Below are 13,081 nucleotides of genomic sequence, written 5' to 3' on the forward strand. Positions count from 1 at the left end.
CCCCAACAGCACCCAGTTCTGTGATCATTCTGGAGGGTGGATGGGGACCAAGCTAACCATCAGATACTAACCCCACCCCTTAGGTCATGTGTTTCTTTAGTAAGAGCCCTCAATGGACAACTGGATTATTGAACTCATTTTACAAATGAGTAAACAGACAAGTGGTAAATTCTCCAGGGGTCCCCATACCTCTTTGGAGGAAGAGCCTCCAAAGCAGGCCCTGGGCCTTCCTGTCCCCCAGCTCCCTCAGCTCCAACCTCACTGCCTCCTCAGGGATTTCTGAATTGTCAAGGATTGCACAAGCAAAGTTTCAGTGACAGAGGGCTGATACAAAAGGGAGGCTGTCCCAGCCTTAGGAGACATGGATGTCATGAACATGAATTAGACCACCCCTAACTCAGATTACAGACGAGACCAGGTTGTAGGGGATCTCAGCTTGGTTTCCTAGTCTATCCATGCTATAAAACCATCTCTAATATACCCAACCTTGATTTTGGAGGGCCTGTGACCTTTGCCAGAAGCTGTATTCTGGGGGTTACTGCTTTCATTTCCAAGATGCTTGCTTGGGTCGTGGGACAGAGACCCCAATGGATGTCTCTGCCAGTTGGGAGAACAAGAAGGCCTGGTTTGGCTAGCAGGGAGAGTTCCTACTAGACTTGTCCTAAAAAGCAAGAAACCACATGTCTCCCTGGCTAAGGAAGCCCATTTGGTCGACCCGTGAGCTTCTCTGAAGATGGGGTGCCCACTTGGCAAGGACAGGAAGAGGGAAATCGGCAGCAGCCAAGGCAGACAGCTGGCCTGATGTCCCTTGCTAGCTTCCACCCCCACATGGTAATCAAGTCTGCCCCACTGGAGTCTTTGAATGCCCACCCACTCGGGCATCAGCATCAGCTCTCACCCTCCCTCCCCCATGCTTGGGTGGAGTCTTTGCCCGAGGCCTCAAACAAAGCAGTACAGCTAGTAGTCAGGCTGTTGTGGATACAAACCTAACCACATCCCAGGGGAGGCCTGAAAAGGCTGTATGGGCACCCCCTAAATTGCCAAGGAAAGCCCCCGGTCTGCCAGGTAGCCTTATCTTCAGCATTCCAGTATCATAAAGACAGAGAATCTAAGCTCTTGACTATTCTGAATTCTACAGTCAAAGGGAAAAGCCAACCCTACCCTCTGTCATCATAATCTAATCCCTGCTCTGCCCTCCCCCCCTCAAAAAACCCCCATGTTTTGAACAGCACAAGGCATGGTTGCAGGCCCAGTAAAGGCAGAACTCTCTCTCTGCTACTACTTCCTATGCTGACCTACAACCATAGAATATGAGTATTGAAAGGGCCCTTGGAGATTTCAGAGGCAGTCACAGTACTGGCCCCCAATAAGGTGGCGCTCATCAAGAAGAGTCCTTTGTTTTCATGTGAGAGGATAAAAGCCCAGTTTAGAAAGATACTGCCTCATCTGCCATCACATGGTCACCAGCAGGGCCAGGGTGGTGTTAGAACCTGGGGCACCTGCCCCCTACATCCCTCTGCTTTATCCTGACTCACCCCACTCCATCCTGTTATGTGCAAATGAGAGCTGATTTTACCCAGAATCTCACTAGTCTCCCACAGTCTCCTGGGGACTGTCAGGCCAAGATGCTACCATCCCCCTGCCTTGAACCTTCACATGCCTCCCCAGCCAAGTGACTTTCATCTGAAGGCCACCTACTGTCTTGCTCTGGCAGTCACTGACCCACAGGGATGGACTCCTGTTGGCTCAGGCTGGTGAGCACACAGGATCTGCCCAGACTGTGAACAGAATTTGCAGGGCCAGAGATGGACAGACTCTTCCAGGCTGCCCAGAAAGGGCCTGGGGGATTGGTAAGGTTTCAACCACAAACATTGACACTTATCAATAGCTCCAGTGTGGAGCAGCCTGGCCTTCTCTCATCTGCCCAGCAATGACCCACAACACCCTCCACAGTCCTTTTCAGGATCTGCTAACCCAACGAAAAGGGATCACTTGCACGTGCCGGGAGTCTGAGTTTGGTTCAGCTCTGCAAAGTTCAGGGGAAGTGGAGGGAAGTGGCCAGTGGCCTGAGAGGATTTCCTTCAGGGAGGAACTAGGAAGGGGGCCATGATGCTCCGGCAGGGTCACCCAGTGAGCCAGGGGCAGCAGGGCCTTCATCCTGGGAGGATCATCCCCGGGCTGGGGTTGCCCCACGTTAGAGGGTAAGCTGGAGGGCAGCTGGCCTCTGGCACTGGGAGGATGAGCCTGGCCAAGACCAGGCAAAGAGTGGGTGATGAGTCCCAGTCTGGCCAGCCAAGGGGGGCATCTGGGGCCAGGGGACAGGGTGCATCAGGTCTGGGCACGGGACTGTTGCCAGCTCTCCCACCCTCTCCAAATACACACAAGTCACACAGACACGTGTATGCACACACTCACTGGGAAAATCAACACAACTTTGGCCCAGAGGGAGGTGGAAAGGCATGCCAGGCCTTGGCACTGGGAAGTGAGTCCGGGCCTGGGCAACTCCATTTTGGGGTTGTTTGTGGGGAGAGGAAGCAAGGGGGCAAGCAGGCCTGGCACCGAGGGACCCAACTCGGTTACCGACATCCCTGGATGCTGGGGATTTGGGGGAGAGGTTAGGGGATGAACCAGAGGCAGCTGCACCAGGGGCAACTCTGGCGGGAGAGCTGTGCCCAGGTTTGGGGGGCAGACAAGGGGAGGGGCCGCCTCTGTGCCCAGGTTTGGGGGTGCGGCCGTGTCCTGGCACAGAGGAGGGCACCGTGCCCGAGCCCTGGCCCCTCCCCCGCCCCCTCCTCTCCCGGCCCTGACCCGCCCGGGTACATGCAGAGAAGGTACCTGCAGAAACGGCTCCGACCCTCCCCCGCCCGCCAGCCGCGATCGCGTCCGCGTCGGCCGCTACCGTGGACACGCGGGAGGAACATTGGGGGAACGCGGGGCGAACGTGGGGCGGGCGGACAATGGGGCGCGGGGGCAAAGCGGTGGCGAGCTGGGGCGGGGGCGCGCGCGGGGAGTGGGTCCACGTAAACCTCGTGTGTGAATTCCACAAATACCTTAATACCTGTTTTATTTCTCAACATCCTTTATTTGGCTGCCGATTAGACTACCTTCTTATCCTCCCGCTCCAGCTCTTAAAAAAATGGAAATAACTTGAGAATGGTTGGAATCATTCGATTTCCCATAATTAGGTCTAACTCGCTTCAATATTTTAGATTCAAGTGTAAATTTCTGCGTGTGTGTGTGTGTGTGTGTGTGTGTGTGTGTGCGTGCGTGCGTGCGAGTGCATTGCAAGCAAGCTATGTTGCAGGTAAGAGAAAGTACAAGGAAGGGATTGGCATAAATGAGCTGATACAATCTTCTCCTTTACTTCTATTTTCTCTTTTGAGGAGAATGATCTCTGGGATAGGAAGGATCGGACACCACAATGGATAATGGGGAATGGAAGCCCCAGATCAGTGTGGAGGTGGTAAGTCCATTCAGCTCTGTATAATCTGAGAAGTTCTTGCTACATTGTAGGGACTGAGATACAGAAAGAGCAGTGAAGTGGCCTCTGTCCTCAGAGAGCGTCTCTTCTGTTCCGTGTACATGAATGAGTCAGTATGAGGATGGCGAGAACCCTGACAACTGGGGCAGGGAAGGCATCGGACAAGAGGAGGCTGCTGAGATAGGAGCATGAGGATCCTGAGCAGTCTTAGCTATGGGCTCGCCACCAGGTGGTGACTTTTGGCCATGGCAATTCCTAAAACAAAAAGACAAAATTTGTGGGCATCCCTCTTGCAGGACTCCAGTGATAACAGACAGTGTCAGAAAAGGAAGCAGAAGGTGGCTATGAAATTGCAGCTTTGAACCTCATTTTCTTTTGTATTTAAAAAAATACTTCTTTTCAGCATTCACTTTTATAAGGTTTTGAGTTCCACAATTATTTTCTCCTTTCGTCTCCCCTTCCCTTTCCCCAAGACAGAAAACGCTCTGATATAGGCTATATGTGGACAATCATATTACGCGCGTTTCCACATTAGTCATGTTGTGAAAGAAGAATCAGAAGAAAAGGGAAAAACGAGAAAGAAAAACAGAGAAAAATAGTGCTCTTAAATCTGCAGTCAGACTTCACAGTTCTTTGTCTGGAGGTCGATGTCATTTCTTCCAACGAGTCTTTTGGAATTGTCTTAGAGCCTTGTACTTCTCAGAAGAACGAAGTCTATCAAAGTTACTTATCACACAAAGTGGCTGTTACTGTGTACAATGTTCTCGTAGTTCTGCTCACTTCATTCAGCATGAGTTCATGTGAGCCTTTCCAGGTTTTTCTGAAATCAGCCTACTCATCACTCTCATAGCACAGTAGTATTCCACTCCATTCATACACCCCAGCTTGTTCAGCCATTTCCCAATCGATGAGCATCCCTTCAATTTCCAATACTTTGCTCTCACAAAAAGCTGCTATAAACATTTTTGTGCATGTGGGTCCTTTCCCTTCTTTATGATCTCTTTGGAATACAGACCTAGTAGTGGTATTGCTGGGTCAAAGGGTACATATAACACAGTTGTATAGTCCTTTGGGTATAGTTTGAACTTCAGTTGAACTGCACTTCCTTAAATGTGAGATCCTTCTCCATTGATTCCTATTCAGCATTCCATTGGAGGATAGCATGTGTATCAATATTGACATTTTTGCTATAAATGAAGCCACAGAAATCAGGAAATGGAAGGATGGCTCACAGGCTCTTTGAGAAATCAAGAAAAGGATTGATATCATTGGATCTAACAAACAAGAAGTGACTCAGGTGATTCAGCCTACTTACTTTACAGATCTCATTAGCCAAACGCAAATATAGCAGCTCCCGAAACCTCCTTGCAACTTTGGAGTCAACATCAAAGCAAAAGATGAGGTCAAGAAATTCTATGAAAAAAATGGTAGATTTCTCCAGATGAAGTCAATATACACCTTGATATTTGGTGATTTCAGTGCAAAGGTGGGGAGAGAAAATGGCAAAAAAGACATTGCAAAGTGTAACCTAGGATTAGGAAAGGAAAGAGTTCAGTCATCTATGTAGCAGAAATACTTGTTTCAGGAAGAGTTAGAAGAATTGAAAAAAATTTAATTGCAGGAATTTGAATTGTATATATTTATTATAAGGGTTTTTTTTCCCATAGATAAGGGAGACCAGAGGTGGATTTTCGTTAAAATGAAAAAACATGAGTGGGGTGGCGGAGCCAAGATGGGGGACTAGAAAAACACACTTATGTAGGGTCTCCCCACACAGCCCACAAAATACCTGTAGAGAGGGACTCTCAACAAATCGTGGAGCAGCAGAAGTGGAGAACAACAGACTGGAGGAGATTTTCAGCCTACGGTGACCTGAAAGGCCCACAGAAACTTCGTTTGTGCTAGACGCTGAGCGGAGCGTGGAGCCCAGCCTGGCCTTGCCCGCCTGATGTGGCGTGGAGCAACGCGATGAGACTCTGGAAGGAGGACACCTCAGGAGTGGAATTTCCAGTTGTGGAGTCTCCAGTTGCAGCAGCAGGTTCTCAGATCCCTCAACCCACAGGCGCCAAAGATCTGTGATGTGGTTTATTCAGTTGGCCAGGAAGGGAGAAGGGCCTTCCTATAGCTCCAGCAGCAGGCAGCAGCCACAGAGAGTGCACAGCAGCCCATACAGCGTAAAAACCCCTGGGGGCACTGAAGAGCTGAGTCTTACCTCAGCCCTGGGTGGAGGACCTGGCCTAGCTGGTCTTTGTCTCACACTGAATGGCGGCCCTGCCTGTTGGGGTCCCCTAGACCATTTACGGGAACCCCTGACCGCGACCCAAGGCTCTTGTCCAGCAAGAGGCCTTGATCTCGTGAGTAATGAAATGGGGCGGGAGACAAAGGTGGTGAAGACTCCGTTTATTTCATCTCATTCACATGCATATGTAGTCTTTATGTAAAACATTCCTAAGCCTTACGTTGAACCTATCAGCTATCACCTTTCACATTGAACCTATCACCTATCACCTTTCCTTATATGGGTGTCTTCTCCACTGGACATCCGGAGCCAGGACAAAGAACTGCCACGTTGCAAACAAAGACGAGACCCTTCCTCCTGAAATCCATCTAGTTCCACCCCTACTGACAAGCCCCTAGGTTATCTAGGCAGGCTCTCAGTGTGGCGTCCTGAAATGGATAGGGGTTGGCTCTAACTCGTCCCGTTCCACCTGCCCATACAGCTTATCTGAAAATCAGCCCCCAGTGCTGACTTGATGGAACTGGAGGCTAGGTGGCTGTGGAGAGGTAATTGCTAAGATTCTGGACATAAAAATCCCTTTCTGCGTCCAGAGCAGCACATGCTTGATCGTGCCACCTTGGAGCAACTGAGATCTCACAGATTCTCAAAGTATACCCTACTCTTGACAAAGGACCCAAGAGTCAAGTAACTGGTTGGGAAAATGCCCAAAAAATGGAAAAAAAAAATAAGACCAGAGAAGGTTACTTTCGTGGTGAACAGACATCTCTTCCCATCCTTTCAGATGAGGAAGAACGAGGCTTACCATCAGGGAAAGACATAGAAGTCAAGGCTTCTGTATCCCAAACGTCCAAAATCAATATTCAAGGGGCTGAGGCCATGGAAGAGCTCAAAAAGGATTTTGAAAATCAAGTTAGAGAGGTGGAGGGAAAACTGGGAAGAGAAATGAGAGAGATGCAAGAAAAACAGGAAAAGCAGGTCAACACCTTGCTAAAAGAGAACCAAAAAGATGCTGAAGAAAATAACACCTTTAAAAATAGCCTAACTCAATTGGCAAAAGAATTTCAAAAAGCCAATGAGGAGAAGAATGCTTGAAAAAGCAGAATCAGTCAAATGGAAAAGGATGTCCAAAAGCTCACTGAAGAAAATAGTTCTTTCAAAATTAGAATGGAACAGATGGAGGCTAATGACTTTATGAGAAACCAAGAAATCACAAAACAAAACCAAAAGAATGAACAAATGGAAGATAACATGAAATACCTCATTGGAAAAACACTGACCTAGAAAATAGATCCAGGAGAGACAATTTAAAAATTATGGGACTACCTGAAAGCCGTGATCAAAACAAGAGCCTGGACATCATCTTTCATGAAATTATCAAGGAAAACTGCCCTGATATTCTCGAATGAGAGGGCAAAATAAATATTGAAAGAATCCACCCATCACCACCTGAAAGACATCCAAAAAGAGAAACTCCTAGGAACATTGTGGCCAAATTCCAGAGTTCCCAGGTCAAGGAGAAAATATTGCAAGCAGCTGGAAAGAAACAATTCAAATATTGTGGCAATACAATCAGGATAACACAAGATCTAGCAGCTTCTACATTAAGGGATCAAAGAGCGTGGAATATGATATTCCCAAAGTCAAAGGAAGTAGGACCAAAACCAAGAATCACCTACCCAGCAAAACTGAGTATAATACTTCAGGGGAAACAATGGCCTTGCAACAAAATAGAGGACTTTCAAGCATTCTTGATGGAAAGACCAGAGCTGAAAAGAAAATCTGACTTTCAAACACAAGAATGAAGAGAAGCATGAAAAGGTAAACAGCAAAGAGAAGTCAAAGGGACTTACTAAAGTTGAACTGTTTACATTCCTACATGGAAAGACAATATTTGTAACTCTTGAAACTTTTCAGTATTTCGGGAGTTGGTAGGATTGCACACACAGACACGCACACGCACACACACACAGAGCACAGAGTGAATTAAATAGGATGGGATCATATCTTAAAGAAATGAAATTAAGCAGCAAGAGAAAAATGTATTGGGAGGAGAAAGGGAGAAATGGAATGGGGCAAATTATTTCTCATAAAAGAGGCAAGCAAAAGACTTTTCAGTGGAGGGAAAAAGAGGGGAGGAGAGAGAAAAACATGAAGCTTACTCTCATCACATTCGACTAAAGGAAGGAATAAAATGCACACTCGTTTTGGTATGAAAACCTATCCTACAATACAGGAAAGTGGGGGAGAATGGGATCAGCAGGGTGGGAGGGATGATAGAAGGGAGGGCAGTGGAAGGAGGGAGCAATTTGAAGTCAACACTTAGGGAGGGACAGGATCAAAAGAGAGAATAGAAGCAATGCGGGGCAGGATAGGATGGAGGGAAATATAGTTAGTCTTACACAACACGACTATTATGGAAGTCACTTGCAAAACTACACAGATATGGCCTATATTGAATTGCTTGCCTTCCCACAGGGAATGGTTGGGGAGGGAGGGATGAAGAGAAGTTGGAATTCAAAGTTTTAGGAACAACTGTCAAGTATTTTTCTTGCTACTAGGAAATAAGAAATACAGGTAATGGGGTATAGAAAGTTATCTGGCCCTACAGGACAAAAGAGAAGATGGGGACAAGGGAAGGGCAAGAAGAGAGGGCAGACTGGTGATTGGGGCAATTAGAATGCTTGGCGTTTTAGGGGGAAGGGGAGAAATGGGGAGAAAATTTGGAACCCAAAATTTCGTGAAAATGAATGTTAAAAGTTAAATAAATAAATTAATTTAAAAAACAAAAACAAAAAACATGAGTGTAGGAAATCCCTGGGTGTGTCAAATGCCAAACAATCTCAGCCTAAAATGTATCTTAATGGATAAGAAATGATTGGTTATCGATGTGGGAATCATTTCTGAATAATCTTTGCAGTCAAATCATCTTGTTAAAGCAGAGGACAAAACCCCCAAATTAGAGAGAAAGATAAGATGGCATGCAATCCAAATAGCTTCAACTTGACCCACTCAAGTAAGTGAAAAGTGGTGAAAAGTAGGAAACAGAGGAAGGAAAGGGCAGAAATTGAATCAACATAAAGCAATTGCCACCTAGAGGAGGTCAAAATATCCTAGAAAATATTTAGCCAAGCACCACCTGATCCCATTATCAAATAGAGAAATGTGGCAACCAAGGGCAACACAGGTTTAGAACATGACCTCGTTCCCAAAACCTGAATTAGGGCGATGGAAGATCATGAAGAAAGATCCCCTCTGCCTTTATAAAAACGGAGAAAAATTGTGGAAGGAAAAGCTAAATTTCCAGCAATCTAGGTGTGAGATTGAACCACCCCGAGAGTATATATCAAAAACGCAACTGCCAAGGAGACAACAAAAATACTAAAAATGCAACAGATGTGTTGGTGTTTCTGTAAGAAATGAGGTTACCATTGACCACATTTGGATGTTTCTGTCCCTCATGTCCTCTGCTGGATTGAGGAATGTTTATTGATTGGGTACATTGTCTACAAGAGGCACATTCACTTCCTTTCTTTCACTCTCTTTACCCTCTGTAGTCTGGCCTCCAACCTCATTATTCCACCCAAACTGGTGACTTCTTGACTGTCCGATCCTCTCTCAGTCCTCTCTCAGTCCTCATCCTCCATCCATCGCTCTGCAGCTTTTAATAGGATCATTCAGTCAATAAATATTTATTAAATACTTATCATGCACCAGGTGTGTTAAAAGGTAGGAATAGAAAGAAAGACAAAAACAGGGTGCCTGCCCTCAAGGGCCTCACAATCTGATGAGAGAGACAACGTGCAAAAAATGAGTACAAAGAATGTACTGAAAAAGAGGAAAAAGTCAGCAGAAGACAGAATGAAGGCGAGTTGGGGGAGGCTTCTTGTAGAAGGTAAGATTTTAACTGGTGCTTGAAGGGAGCTAGGGAAGCAGAGAAAAGGAGGGACAACATTCCCAGCATGGAAGATGGACGGTCATGTGCAAGGAAGAGTCAGGAGGCCAGTGTCACTGGATTGAAGAAGTGGGGAGTGAAGTGGGAGACGAGTGGAAAGGCAGGAGAGGGCTAGGTTAGGGAGGGTTTTGAACTCTCGTTCAGAGAGGATTCTGTATTTGATCCTGGAGGCAATAGAGAGTCACAGGTTTATTGAGGAGTTGAGTGGCATAGACCTGCACCTCAGGAAAATCAGTTTGACATCTGGAAGGAGGAGGGAGAGACTTGAGGGAGGCACATCCACCGGGAAATACTGCAGTAGTGCAGGCATGACCTTTCCTGTCTCTAGCTTTGACTTCTTCTAGTGGGTGGAATGCCTGTTAGTGAAGGTTGTTGTGTAAAGATGGCTAAGTCTAAGAACCATACCAGCCACAACCAATCACAAAAATGGCACAGAAATGGCATCAGGAAACCTAAGTCACGGTGATACATGTCTCTGAGATGGGTCAACTCCAAGTTTCTGAGAAACACATGCTTTGCCAAGAAACACAAGAAGGAGCTGAAGAAGATGTAAACCAAAAAAACCAAACAATTCCCAAGGTCCAAGCAGAAGCCATGAAGCCACCAAGGCCTTCGAGGTCAAACTTCTTAGGGCTAAGATCCCTGAGGCGAGTGCCCAGCATGCTGGCCACAAGATGGCCACTAAGCATCCAGGCCCTAGGGCTGCCACCAAACGTCCAGGCTTCAGGATCATGAAGCCTGACTCTAAGGCTCCAAAGCGCACTGACCTTAAGGTCACCAAGTCTGCCATCAAGGTCACCAAGTCTGATCCCACGGCAGCCAAGTCTGATTCTAAGGACACAGAGCCCAGTGATTCCAAGGCTGGGAAGCCTGCTGAGTCCAAACCCAAAGATGCTGGAGCTAAAATTACTAGTCCCAAGCCTTCAAAAGAGATGTTTCAAAATGAAAGAACTTGTTTAAATCCTAAAACATCATTTTCCCCCAGCCATGGTATGATTCTTCACTACTTTGTACAAATAAAATAAATGGTGAGTCATAAGAAAACAACAGTGCACAGGAGATGAGGCCTGGACTAGGGTAGGGGCAGCATCAGAGAAGAAAGTTCTGTTTTTGAAAGATGCTGCAGAGGTGAGCCTGAGGAGAGATGGTGCCAAGGTGAAATCTGCAAGAGACGTTGAAGGGTGAAATCTGCATGACATATTGGAGAGGTGAAACCGATGAGAGATGCTGTAAAGATGAAATCTGTGAGAGATATTGGAGAGGTGAAATTGATGAGAGGTGCTGCAAAGCTGAAATGGACAAGAGATGTTGGAGAGGTGAAATTGATGACAAATGTTGCAAAGCTGAAATGGACAAGAGATGTTGGAGAGGTAAAACTGATCAGAGATGCTGCAAAGATGAAATCTGAGAGATGTTGAAGGGTGAAATCTGCAAGGGATGTTGGAGAGGTGAAACTGATGAGAGGTGCTGCAAAGCTGAAATCCACAAGAGATGTTGCAGAGGTAAATTGGACAATCTTTGGCAATCCCTTGGACAGAAGTTAGGATTTGAAGATGATGCCAAGGTTAGGAGCCTGGAAGATGGTGGTGCCCTCTACAGTAATAGGGAAGGTAGGAGGGGAAAGAATAGGGGGAAGATGAAGAGTTCTGTTTTGGACATGTTGAGTTGAAAATGTCTACACGACATCCAATTTGTGGCATCAACAAAGCAACGAGAGATGAAAGACTGGAGGTCAGCACAGGATTTTAGGCAGAATAGGTAGATTTGAGAAATCATGAGCATGGAGAGGGTGATTCAATCCATGGCAGCTGATGAGATCACTGAGTGAAGTAGAATGAAGAGAGAAGAGTAACGGACCCAGGATTGAATCCAGGGTCTTCTTCTCCTTCCCACTCTTTTCTCTCCAGGTTTTCATGAGTCCAACCTCACCTGTTTTTCTTCCTTCATGTTTGACTGCCCTTTCTCAGTCTCCTGGTCGGGATCTTCATCCAGGTCATGCCTGTTAAGAGGCTGGGCTCCCTAGAGCTCTGTAAAATCTCTGCATCTCTGCCTACTGGATTGGACAGGTTACCTTTAGGTAATTGTAGGACCCAGATTAACTTACTTTCCTTTTTAAACTCTTCCCCCCCACCACTCCCCCCTTAAGTTAGAAGCATAGAGGCAAAGGTTTATTAACCTCACTCTCCCTTCTCTCCCATCTCAAGGTGAGCTCCAGCCTATTCTAAATGTCCCTTAGGTAACCCTGATTTTATGTTCTTGCCCCATTTGTGCTTTGTGCCTCAATGAGACATTATGGGCAAGTGACTCTGGACAGAGAATCCTGAACTCTCCCTTCCTGTTCACTGCTTTATATAAGGTGCCTGAGTTCATCAAGCAGGTGGGAACTGCTCCATCAAGAAAGCCATTTCCAACCTCAGTTGAACAAGAACTTTTTCAGACTCTGAGCACTATCTCTCCTTTGGTCCACGAAGCAGTTTGTTTTCGTGACAGGAGGGCAGAACTGCACAGGATAAAAATGTGCATTTCCTGCCTACGCTGCCAAGATCCCAGATCCCTTGTAAAATGGTGTCTGATGAGCTGCTAGTCTTTGCTTGGATCAGAGCAATTCTGCAAAGTGCAGTCAGATTTTAGCACAGTCTGAATCTCAGATGACAGGTGGATTTGGAAAGGGTTAACGGGTTACATTGCCCTACCTGTCGAGTGCTGGCTAATGAGCTGATGCCAGCTCCCTGGGAGGTCTCAGGGGAATTGTCCTGATTGCCCCAGGGATCTCCCCTTTTCTCCGTGCTTGTTCAGCATTTTTATCAACGACTTCAGTGAAATAGCACAAGGTGTGCTTGTCCAAATGTGCCAATGCTAGAGCTGGGAGGGAGGGGTGGAGATGTCACATGACTGATAGGATGGAGGAGGTTTCAGCTAGCTAAAATTTAGGATTCTATCCAAATGAAAATATCCAGTGGAGGTAAAAGCAGAGTCCTCAACAAGAATTAGAAAAGAAAAACCAATGAGTGGGGGAGGGTGATGCAGCCATGGCTCCTGTTAAAGGATTTGGGGATTTTAGGGGATAGCAGTGTCTGTGTGAATCACTAGTTAAACTTGATGGTTGGAATGACCAGTGCCTTCCTGAGGGGCATGGAGAGGCCTACGATCTAGGAAGGGGGGTCAGTAATAGGTCAGCCCAAGTCTGTCCTGAGGAGACCACAGCTAGAGGGCAGTGTTCAGGCATGAGCATCACAGTGTGGGAAACAAATGACCAAGGTGAGGTGCATTCAGAGAAGGGTGAACAGAAGGATGAAGGGCTCCAAGAACATGGTGTAAGGCCCTTGAGAAGCTGTCAGAGGACCATGAGAACTGTCTTCAGGTGGCACAGGAGATGGAACTCTGCACCTGGAAGCAGGAAGATCCAAGT

Source organism: Notamacropus eugenii, chromosome 3 (genome assembly GCF_028372415.1).
Source record: "Notamacropus eugenii isolate mMacEug1 chromosome 3, mMacEug1.pri_v2, whole genome shotgun sequence".
Taxonomy (NCBI): Eukaryota; Metazoa; Chordata; class Mammalia; order Diprotodontia; family Macropodidae; genus Notamacropus; species Notamacropus eugenii.